Below are 13,297 nucleotides of genomic sequence, written 5' to 3' on the forward strand. Positions count from 1 at the left end.
TCTCTTCAATTATTCCTGGGAAGGGAGGGAGTAGGTCTTGCTTCATATTTGTTAATTCACTTATGGTTTACACGACTTCAGGCAGTTTCAAAAGCAAGAAAACAGAAGTCCAAAATTGCCAAAACCAAGGAACAAGTTTTTGCTTGGATTCCTAAGGATCGCTCTTCATCAAGTGAGGCTCCAACAAGAAATAAATGGTTTTCAGGAAATAAAATCAAGTTTGGTCGATTTATGGTTGACCTTCGCGAGACAAAAGTATCCCGGGAACCCATGTCTATTTGAAAGCTTAGTGCATGCAGGGTCAATCAAGGAGGACTATCAATAGTATTAGGTACTTAGATAGTGATTGCACCCAGCATATGATGGGAGATGAACCGTTGCTATTTGATGCTAAACCATTCAATGGCGGATTCGAGTCTTTCATAAGCGACATGGGAGGACACACTTCATGGAAGGGAAGCCTTGTTTAAATGGTTCAACAACAACTTTCGAGCGTTTCTCAACCAACCTCGTCCAACTGCTTCTCTCAAGTGATGGATCCAGCATCAGCTGTTGGATCTCGGTTTGAATCTCTTCAACTTTGTCATACAATGTGATAATGCATGCTTAAGATAGTCCATCTGACAATAACTTTGCTAACCTTTTCACTAAAACCATCGATCATGCTCGATTTGAATTTCGGGTCGAATAAATCGGCATGATCAATTTTGATTAAAACAAACTATCTATCTTTTTGTATATAAAATTGTAAATATTTTTCAAATATGTCACAATTTTAGAGGGAGAAAATGAGTTAAGTTTAACTCACCAAAAAGATTTTCGATTCATCTTAAGAAAAGCAAAAACAAATCATTTGATTTACCAAAAAGATTTTATATTACTTTTCAGAAAATCTAAAAGGAATTGTCCCGTTTAGAGGGAGCTCCTGCTTAGAGGGAGTCGGATATTTAAAATTTTTAAAATTTTGAGAAATTGATCCGGCCATTGGAAAATGATAAGAAATTATCTCTAACAATTCTAGCACATGAAAAGAGTAGATCAAAAGCCAACAAGATCATTTCTTGATGTGTAGATAGGCTTGACAAATGAGTAAGTGTCATAGTGATATAAACTTAAATATCTGCCTATACTAGTGGTTACATGTTATGAAGCGGTTGCCGACTCCAACTAAAGTCATATTATTGAAGGCTGAAATGCAATTAAACATGTCATACCCAAGCCTCTCTTTACCTTATCACAGTTGTCTTATGAAAAATCAGTGTCATTTTTAATTTTTATTGAGTCAAGAAAAGAGTCAAGTAAAGCGTCAAGAAAAGCAAGAAAAAGAAAAACAAAAGAGTCAGAAAAGAAAAAGAAAAATCAAGAAAAAGAGTCAGAAAAAGAGTCAGTTCTAGGACTTTTAACTTCTGCGTTATTTCTTCATTTATTTTGATTCAAGCCTTGGACTTTCTCCTGCGCGATAATATGGTATTATCTGACCTGATTGTTAAGGCCCTGAATCTTCTGCTTTGTTTTATTTTCTTTCTTTTGTTCAAGCCTTGGACTTTCTCTGCGCGATAATATGGTATTATCCGACCTGATTGTTATGGCCTGAACTTCTGCTTTATTTTAATCTTTCTAGATCGAGTTAAGTGTACAAAGTTTCAAGTGCACAAAGTCAAAGTGTCAAGTGTGTTAATAAGATTACTGTGATCAACTAAGAAAGGTTTAAGTCAAGTTGAGATTAAATGGGGATCACACAAGCATTGTGCCTAATTGTACCTTAATGTATCATGTTGACATCAAAATACTTGTTAAGTTTAAAGTGGATAAATTATATCTACAATCGACTTTGGGTTCTTGGCATAATAATGTGCAAATAGAAGTGTGATCTAGAACGTTAACAGATAATGTGATTCCCTGTTGTGATCTTTCTCAGAAAAATAATTTAGTAAACTTTTAAAGTAAATATTTTTGATATATAATATTAATTTCATCTTTACTCCTATCTTATTTTTGTTTTATTTTTTGTTTCAACTTCAAAATATTATGTATATATTTTCATAATATTAAAATATATAAAAATGCCAAAAAGATTTTAAGTTTTTATTATGTTCGTACATATTTTATTAAACCTTGTTTTATTCAAAATCATGTGTTTTGTTGTCAAGGTCGTTCATGCAATGTTTGTTGGAAACCTGGGACTTAAACAAATCATTTACAAGTTGAGAGATTGAAAATAAAATTTCAGGTTATTCTGCAAAAACTTCAAACCAAGAGCTTGTTTTGAAAAGGAAAATTCTTCTTTGACCCTTGAGAGGGTCTGTGAACGAATCTTATTCGTTCTAAGTTTTGTGTAAGTGTAGATGGGCAGGTAGATCAAGATCAAGTCTGCTTGGAGTTGCAGATGCTGAAGCGCTTAAAAGAAGACGAGAATGCGAAAGTTGGTGGTTGAACCTAAAGATGAACTGACTGTGTCTAAAGACAAGGAATGAAACCAGCCGGCTCAAGAAAGTCAACAAGAGAAAATTAGATGTCAAGCCTCTCGCATCTGATGGTTCTAAAATTTGCTGTTGCCGATCCTTCCCAGAAAATAAGATTGAAGTTCAAGTCTATAAGCCAGGAAAATAAAGAACTGTTCAAGATCCAATCTGGTTCAAGATCCTAGATCAAGACAAGTACTAAGTTTCAAGAAATAAAGACGAAGCAAAGAACTTGACGAAGGTTCCTCGACATACTCAATCCTAGAGGGAGATTGTAGGGCCAATATTCTATATTGTTTTTAGGATTGTATATGTCGTTTTAGTTTGCTTTTAGTCGGTGTAGTACGTACTCGGTACGTTTAGTTTGTACGTTTATTTTGTAAGTTTTGGAGAAATGGGGACCCTATAAAAGGTCACCTACCAATTTCTCCAAACCAACTTTCTAAACTCTTGGAAACAAAAAGAATTTCTCTCTCTCTCTATCTTCTTCTTCCTTCTTTCAAGCAAATAAACCAAACAAACTAAGATCCGAGATCCGAGTGTCGTTGGTGATTTCTGCTAACCAACAACACGGATTGATCCGAGTCAAGTCTTGAGATCCATTTAGAGGACCTACACATCTGATTTCTTCCATTGTTAATTTCGGTTATTTTTTTAGTAACACATCGGTTTTTTGTTATGATTCAGTTTCGGCTCGCCCATGTATTTGAAAATTGTATAGCCATTAAATAAATGAAAATTGTATTTATTTTATTGTGTGTAAGCACATATATAGTGTAAAACTGATTCATCACACAACTTTATCTTCACGTATTCACCTAATCTATTTCTATGCCTTTGAAGTACCAAACGTTATAGGAAACAATGTTGTCTTTCTTTTCCACGTAACATGAAAAATACATTCATATTTACTATGTTTATATGCCCTTTTGCTCTAATTATGCATACTTTTTTTATTTATAAACGTCAAAGTTCCATGTCTATTGTTCAAGTAGAAAGAATTGACTAGTTGACTTCCCAACTTGCCACCTTTTATACTTGTACAGTTGTACCACACAATATGATGTCTAAGAACTTAAATGTGGCATTCTACCAACAATTAAAGTCCACTAATACTTGGTGCAAGTCACTAAGGAGTGAACATAGAAGACACATCCCACACCTAATACACGATGTGACTTGGTTTGAATGTGTCTTAACTATTCAATTGTAGGTAATATGTCCTTTATAACTATGAGCATATCGTGCCCAAGTATGAGATAAATCACTAGTGTGGGAACGTTAGTGTTCCTACGTTCATATGTACATAAATATATAACCTAGCAGTACATAAATTAATTGCTCTTCAAAAGTCGCAGTCCTTTTGTGTTTAGGAACGACATAATTAAAATAGAACTATTCACCGTTGCAAAAGTTTGTCTTGAAAGGCTTACTTTTATTGTGAATGTTTGACATATTCTTAGACATACTCTTCCCACCTTGTCCATAATAAGGAATACATGGACGGTAGGGACAATATTTCTGGTGATGTAACCAGGAATAACACAGTTGAAACATGTTTGTTTCTTTATATAAAATTCATTGTGGTCTGTTTCTGGTCCTGATGACCTATGTGAGCTTGCTTGTTTTGCTTTAGCCTGTTTAATTGTTTCCGCCACAATTACATGATTTACTTTCTTTAACGAAAATAGGTGTCACATTTTATCATTCTTAGCTGACTTATCTGTTTTAATAGAAAACAAACCATTATTAGCAATAGAAAGTAAAGATTCAACCACATAATTGTTTTGCTCTTAAAAACATAGCCCACATAAGCATCAGAAACATTTGAAAAAACATAAAAAGAAACAGTTTTAGATTTATTATTATTCAAAAGGATAAAAATCATCTTCATTATCAGTCCAGTCCTCAATTATTACTTAATTTATACATGATGTAGAAGCATTAGTATCATTGGGCCCTTTAGTCACTGACTTAACGGGCTTATTTGAGCCCGTTTCAACGATGACATTTTCGACTTTTTTTCATAAATTAACTTAGATTCTGTCTCTTTGTCTTTTTTAGTTATAGAAAAAAAGTATAGTTATGGTTGTATGGAGGGGGAACTTTATCAAACCCAATCCCTTCACCCTTTTTATATTTCTATTTTAATTAGGTTTCAATCATGTTTTCAACGACCTTATTGGAAACATCAATTTTTTTAAAATTAAAATCTGCATTTTCAAATTCGATTTTTAATGTGTCAAGTTTAGCCGTAAGATTAGCAATTTTGTCTTTGGCGTCTAAATAGACATAACATTTTTTACTAAGATCATTCTTAAGTTTAGTTTTGTCTTTTGACTGAGCATCTATCTTTTCCTTATAGAGTTTTTCATTTTTATTAATTGTGTTGCTTTCACGTCTAATATCCTTTAATTCCCTAACCAGATTGCTATTGTCCATTCTGTAAAGTCCAACTTAATCAATGCATGTCTGAGTACAAAATTTAGAACTTACCTCTTTGGAGCTGGGAGTGAAAGAGACCATAAAGGCAAACTGAAGATCCTTCACCATGTCTTCCGTTTTGTTTTCTTCTTCAGCATCATTCACTTGAGCCAAGTTTGCAGTCTTATTTCCCAGGTTCAGTGCCTGTATTTGATCTTCCCAGCCAAAAGGCTTAGCCACCATAGCCCTTTCATTTGTATTTCCAGCAGCCCCTACATTTCCAACCGGTACAATTCCCCTTTCAGGATTAGCCTCCTTGGTCGGGTTTGTGCATTCACGAGCAAATTGACTTGACTCATGACAGTTATAGCACCTCAGACTGTCCTTATTGAAACCCACTTTCTTGTCAGTAGGAAAGGTCCAGTTATTTTTTCCAGTCTTTTTAATGAAGTTTTTGGCTCTGAAAACACCCATTGCAATCTGCCAGAAAATATCCATCTCTTCTATATCTTCGGGATGAATTTGGTTCAGTTTAACAATCATAATAGGAGGGACCAAATTGCTAGCTAGGAAAGCGTTGTAACAGTTCATAAACACGGCCATTAGTGCAATGTTTTCTTCAGTCTCCTTAGAGATTGAAGGAATCTAAGGAGGGGGTTTGGTTGTAGAACTTGCTAACGACATAGAGAGCTAGGCCTTGCTAGGGGTTGGTTGAAGCTCTGAGGAGAGTGGTAGACTAGTGGTGGAGCTGGTTGATTCAATGACAACCTAAACATAGCAAAACCATCTTGAGCAACAAAAGCGTTTTTATTGGAAGAATTGTATCTTGCTGTGTTATAAGAACTGGCATGTTGATGGCACGCTGCCTATCATCCATTCGCAAGACTTAATTACAGTCATCCTTTCAGAGATAGTCATCCTAGCCAGATTTTTGGTCTTTTTAATGACAGCCACATTGTTATCCCGACTCTGAGGAAGATAGTTTAATTGCTTCTTATTAACATCAACAAGGGTCAGCTCGATCTTAGCAACACACATTTGAGTGTAAAGCTTGACAAATCTTTGAAGTTGAGCTTCCAACGACTTACCCAAGACATGATTAAACATATTAAACTTTTGACAAAGCAGATCTTGTCTACATTTCCTCATGTCATCATTTCCCTCATATACATCAATCAAAGCCTCCCACAGTGCTTTAGCAGATTTAACTTCCCTTAATCCTTGAGCGGTGTTAGGTGACAAAACCAAGGTGAGTGTGGAAAGAGCACTCTCATCCTCTTCAACTCTTCAAATTCAACATCAGTGAACATCTCAACGGGTTTTGGTGCAAAAGTCTTTTCTTCATCGTCCATTTCATAGGCAATGAGTGTGGGACACCTTAGAATGCTTCTTTAAGCCTTAGAATCCTTCATGTTTAAGTAATTCTCAAACCTGAACTTCCACTCGTTAAATCCATCAGTAATTAACAGGCGAGAAATACGAGTGGTAGTTCCCATAACAGGTCCAACTCCTGATGCAGGTTAGTAATGGATGTTCTAGTGTTCTTAGTCTCCATTATAAAATTTTAAAGTCAAACTCTAGAAACAGTAGTAAAACAGATAATCCAATTCAACACAAGTCCACACCGAGAACCAAATGTTTGACCGAGAACTTAATCCTTGTGACCAAGAACCCAGTACTGAGAACCAACAGTTGTTTCTTTTGTCATTTTGTAATTTCTTATTATAATTGGTCATAACATCGCTTTAAAAAATATCAATTCAATTCATGTCCAACTGGTTCTGACCAAAATAGAGTTGAGTTGAAATGAGTCATTTTAGTTAAAAAAAAGTTCCAAAATAAGTTCAACCGTTATTTTTTTAAAGTGGCTAGAAGTGGTGGCAATAGTAGTGGCAGCAAGGTCGACTACAAGATGGCGTGTGATGACCGTCGTTCGAGTCATGCAAAAACCTAATTAACCTAAGTAGCTATGGTAAGTCAGGTATCGTATCCACCAGGAGTATATGGTCAATGTAATGTGCAACTAGTTTCTAGAATTATGAAGTAACTGTCAACAGTGCTGATCACACTAGCAATTGATTGGGTTTTAATAACAAGCAAATAACTAATCAAAGATTCGTTCAATAAACAAAGCAAATCACACCCGGGAATTCAAGTAAGTAACTAACAGCAATCTCATGCAACCTAACAGATTAATTATCTCGTGTCAACTACAGACTGACTAACAGGTTAAACCTTTGGCATCCACGCTCGCTAACACACGACACTGGTTATCAAAAGGTCCCTGCCAGTGTGACTCAACTAAGGGCAAACGTATGCTTTATTGCAATTAACAGGTCAAACAATCCTATGAGCAATTATAGCAATCGACAAACTAATCGTTCTGATCGAAATAAACCTAAACCGACTGATTGTACGAACATACTAAACATCAATACTCATAGATTAACATCAAAACAATTACAATTAGTTGTTCTAGTACATGAGAAATAAACTGAAAGATTACAAACTATATATCCCGGGTATGACTCGAAGGATCTAGCCGCGTCTCGGCATCTCTCGGTCTTCGATTCTGATGATTTGGATCATATCTATGGCCTTGAGATGAATGGAAGTGATGGTGGGCAGCTATTCTCTTCAAAATATGCTCTGGAAACTGAATGGAACTGAATGGAATCGATTAGGTTCGTCAAAACATGTTTTAAACAAAAACCCTAACTTTCCCGTTTTTGGGAACCATCGCGCAGTACCATGGTCTAGAAACGCGATGGTCCAAAATAACTTCATATTTGGATTTCTCTCGTTGAGAAACCCAAAATCCATATATTATGGGTCCCGTAACTCATTTACTAGCCCAGGATATGCTCGTTTTACTTCCTAGTCGCTTTTTGTGAACCCATCTTGTTCAGTTTTAGCATCGGCTTTAGGTTTCTCATCCAAACTCCTCCCGAATCCTTCTAACACTTCCTAAGACTTCAATTTATGCTCCGGTATTCCCGAGATATCATTCCATGCTCGTAAAAGTCTCCAATTTAGCATCTTTAACGATCATTGACCTGAAATACAAAAGCACGTATGAAGTACCAAAGTTCTAACAATATACTAAACAAAACTACATAATTAACACACTAATATATATACAAAATACCCGAACATCACATCCCCACACTTATCTTTTGCTTGCTCTCAAGCAAAACTCTAAAGCAAACATCAACCTCCATCATAGGTATATCAATTATCACCATTAATACTAGCAAGGTTTAAGGTCATACCCAGTTTTCCAGACTGACACTTTCTAGATTGACAACCCACAAATAAAGTTAATGTTACAATAAAACTCTAGAATCGCCCAGACAAGTGTACTTTGTTTCCGGTTAGGGCATACATGTTCACACCTCTCACACTATCAACACTCATATCGGTTTTATATCTGGACTAGTAAAAGATGTGCTAGTATATGTCTCCGCCCTCAAAATACCTAATATGAGTCACAACTTAATATGCTTGCAGATCAGTCTTATCTCCACCCATTAACCACCGGTTGTATAAATACTCGGACTAAGGTTTTGCTGAGGCTTAGGTTTGGGAGTGGATCAGGCTTATTTAGTGACTCAGGTGGATGAAACCCAGTTAAACAAACCAATATACAGACTCACGAATACAAACGAACTAATTGCACAATCAACCGCTATTTACATACTCAACTGCTAATAACAACTGAAATACTAAACTGATAACTTCTTTTTGTCTTTTTGCTGATTTTTTGATATATATATATATATATATATATATTTTTTTTGGCATCAATAACTAATAATTACAACTCAGAACTTTACAACTTTATAACTCGTCTGACTAAGTACAACTCGAAATATATACGACTCGATAACGAACTGGATTTCATCACACGGGTTAAAATAAAATAACGGCCAAGGCTGAAATGGTATGTAATGTTTAGTTTTATCAAATGAAAAAGGAATATGGTCCAAACGGGCTCTTAAGGGATAATCTCGGGTAAGGAATTTATTTAGTGAGGAAATATGTACGGAAAAGGTTTTCTAAAGACCTAATCTCCATACAGGTGGTGGTTTTAAGATCTCAAAAAGCATGTGACAAGCAAGTTCTAATTCTGTAAAACATACCGGTTTCCCTCAATAAATGACAAGACATGTTTTATATTTACTATATAATATGTGTATTAAGTATAGGGGCTAATCTCACAATATGTCTGGAAATAAAGGCTACCGATATGAAACATGTATACCCGTCCCCTTGACTCGTTATCCCCACCTAAACGATTCCATTTTCAACTTCTCGTTTTAAAAATATTTGTCAGGATAACTATCAAGAAGCTGAAAAACCAACCATGACTCAAAACCTCTAACTTGGCATTAATAGCAGTAAGTGACAGTTATAACTTAGGTTTCTGAATACTCTTCGAGGTACTGTTGGGCTAAAAATTTTCAATTTTCCCCCATCCCTACACTTGATGTTGACATTGTTCTCAATGTTAAAATTTTAAAACAATTAACAAACATTTGAGGGACGGGTTGAAATTGAATGTTTAACAATTTAAAAATCAGGCTCTAATATGATAGTTCTAACACAAAAATCTACAATTACACTCTCAACACGTAAACTAAAATAACAAAATAAATTATGAAACTGAAATCACCTACTATGACTGAAAAGACAATACTAAAAAATGGCTCGCAAACCCTCGTGAAAACTCGTCTTCTCCAAAGACTAAAACTGAATCTGCAAAATCTCAAAACGTGTAGAAGCAAGCTTCTCACCGTGTGTAAGACATAGGTCTTTTAAGAATTTTGCAAAAAATGAAGTGTTAGTTCATTTTATTAAAAATTATTACCGAGCCGAATTAGTTAAGTTTCATAATAAATTTTGTTAAATGAGTTAAAATGTTAAAAGACCTAACTCACTTTCGTAGGAATCACGGTTGCATTTAGCGTATGCAACAAGCCCTTTAAACCCCCCGGTAGCCCGGTTGGACAAGTTAGGTCTCGTGAGGGTTTATAGTGAACTACACCCACAAAGTTCCAATACAACAAAATATACACGTACCTGGATTAACCACAACAACAAAGAACACAAAAGCACTTTAGGTAGCTTAACTGAAACCTCATTTTCTGACATAACTTTACCGCACACATCAAAATCCCAACTTTTTCCTTGCGGTATCCCCACACTTAGCTTTGCTATGATGGTACGCTTGAAATACAATTAGTAAAAAAAAATACAAACTAAAAATATACAAAATGTACAATTACCACCGTTTTGATAATTTTTTTGGCATTCAAGGTAGGCAGCTGACCCGTTCCCGTGCAGCCATTTCATTACTTGCACGGTTCTCCTCAAGAGGTTGCTTCCAACTTTTTAACACACCATAATCCGGCCCAAACCTTGCCAACCTCCATTTTGCATCACATTCAGATGGTTTCTTTACCTTTTTCGTTTTCTTCTTCTTTCCCATTCTTGTTGTTACTTCCTCACCATATCTAACTCCATGCAATATCTATTCTGTTCTTTCACCTCCATGCTACCCTTTAGCTCATTCCTGTCAATCACAAAACATTTCTCTTGTGTGTGATCCTTGCTCAAGGATTCACACTTGTCAATAAAAGGGTTAGTAGCATTTTCAAATAATAATAACCGCTTATCACGGTTCCCACATTTAATTCCCAAAACTCCCATAGCACAATCAATTACTGCATGTGCTGTGGCAAAGAATGGCCTACCTAGTATGACTTCAGATTGTTTAATATTCCTTTTCGCATAATCAAGTACAAGGAAGTCAACTGGGTAGCTAAATCCATCCACCTGCACCATTACATTAGTAACCATGCCCCGAGGGAGTGTATGAGTTTGATCCGCCAACACCACGGTGGTGTTTACACTTTCTAACGGGCCAAACTCATACTGATCATATAAACTGCCAGGCATGATACTAACACATGCTCCAAGATCTAGAAGTGCCCGATCAGTTTTAAACTCCCCAATTTGAATTGATAAAAATGGCACTCCCGGGTCTTGGAGTTTACTTGAGGTGGTATTATCCTCCACCTCCTCATCTCTGCTCTTGGTCAATTTACCATTTAAACATTTTTCACAAGTACAATTTTCACAAAAAGACATTTCATGCGTTTTTAGTTTCGATTCATTTTGGAAAATTGTTTTATTTTGACCAACAAAATCATTCTCATCACTAAACTCTTTCACCACCCCCCCCCCCTTAACAAACTGTGGTGAATCAACTTCAACACTAGTAATTTCAAAATGAGGTAAAAGACTTACCGCATTGATGTGCACATTGTTTCCTTTTTTTGAACTTGAACTGAAGTGTTGCGAGTTTACTGTGGTATCGCTCGGTAACTGACCCGCGTTTTTCTGAAATCTGCTGCGAGTTGACCAATATGTTTCGACATCGCCTCTGAAGACTTATCCCTCAACTCGAACTGTTTCTGAGTCTCTTTCTGATTATCTGTCACCAACTTCAACAACGTATCTAACTTCGAATGTACCGACTCATCTGAATTACCTGAATTACCATTCTGCTGGTCTTGATTCTGATTAACCAATGAACTGTTACCCCGATAATTGTCTCTGTTATACTCCCGACTGTTATTCTGATTGTATGAACCCTGCTGATAACCACCCTGGCGGTATCTGTTCTGCTGTCAATTCTGACTAGACCCCTGAAAGTTCGGGTTCGACTGACTCGACGCGTTCCCGTATCTGAAATTCGGGTGATTCCTTAGGCCCGGGTGATAAGTGTTCGAATTGAACCCTTGGCCCTTGGAATCCCCGTACGCGTAACTGACTTCCTACTCGTCGGTATACTCGTCATCATCAAACCCAGGGCAATCTTCAACCTTATGCCTCAACTCGCCACAATCTGAACAAACCGGGAATTTCACCCCGACTTTACCAACCTCTTTCTTTTTCTCTTTTCGATAACCCGCGAGTTCTCGTTCTAACTTAGCAATTCTGTCTGACTCGCTTGAGGCTGATTTAACCGACCGGGTAACCCCGTGTTTTCATCTTCGATTTGCAGCTGCCTCTGCCTTAGAATCTTCACACATAAATTCCAAAAATTCCCAGTCATTTTCCTCGGGTTGATTCAACAACTGACTATTACACGAAGCTTTTAAATGTTTTCTGTCTTCATATGTCAACCCGTCTACAAAACACTTAACCAATTCCCACAACTCAATCTGATGGTGCGGGCACTTCCTTATCATTTCCTTGTAACAAGTAAAAGCCTCATGAAACAACTCACCCGGTAACTGTGAAAAGTGTCTAATCTCCATTCGGGCCTCGATGGTCTTCGACTGTGAATAATACTCGTTAAGGAACACTTGCTGCATCTCACCCCAGTTCTCTATACTGTGCATCGGTAGCGAGTTGAACCAGTGTTTGACTTTGTCTTTTAGTGAAAACTGGAACAACCGCAACCGAACCTCATCCTGATCATACGTACCGTCACCGATAGACCCGCAAATAGCTTAAAAATCTGACAAATGTGAATACGGGTCTTCAAATCCCAATCCGAGAAAATGGGGAACTATGTTGATGTAGGACGAACGGGATTTAAATGTCGGTTGTCCCTGTACATGAACCTGTGGGACAATCGGTGAGGCACCATCTGAGATAGCCGGTCTGAATCAACTGTTTACACCCCGAACCGGAGGCCAAAATTCCTTCGTCTGGCCCTCGGTTCCTCAAAACCTCCCCGGTTAACCTGAATCGGCTGTCTTCGTTCCTCCCGATATCTTCCAACACCATCTCAGTCTGGATTTCTGTTCCTCCACCTGTTACCTCTCACCCTAATCGGTTCCTCAACCTCATCAACCTCTTCAACCTGTATACCCTCACCTGCATTTCTCTGCTCAAACCCGTCATTCACTGGTCCTCGTTCTTCCTCATCCCCCTCTTCTTCGTTTTCAGTGTGAATACTAACATGGTCAAAATCTCGTATAATCGGATGTCGGTGACGAGGGGTATTATTCGGGACTGATGGCCGTCGTTTGAGTCATGCAAAAACCTAATTAACCTAAGTAGCTATGGTAAGTCAGGTATTGTATCCACCAGGAGTATGTGGTCAGTGTAATGTGCAACTAGTTTCTAGAATTATGAAGTAACTGTCAACAGTGCTGATCACACTAGCAATTGATTGGGTTTTAATAACAAGCAAATAACTAATCAAAGATTCGTTCAATAAACAAAGCAAATCACACCCGAGAATTCAAGTAAGTAACTAACAGCAATCTCATGCAACCTAACAGATTAATTATCTCGTGTCAACTACAGACTGACTAACCGGTTAAACCTTAGGCATCCACGCTCGCTAACACACGACACTGGTTATCAAAAGGTCCCTGCCAGTGTGACTC

The sequence above is a fragment of the Bidens hawaiensis genome, unplaced genomic scaffold (genome assembly GCF_021521415.1).
Source record: "Bidens hawaiensis isolate Kalapana, Puna unplaced genomic scaffold, B.hawaiensis_p1.1 tig00048746_1, whole genome shotgun sequence".
Lineage (NCBI taxonomy): Eukaryota > Viridiplantae > Streptophyta > Magnoliopsida > Asterales > Asteraceae > Bidens > Bidens hawaiensis.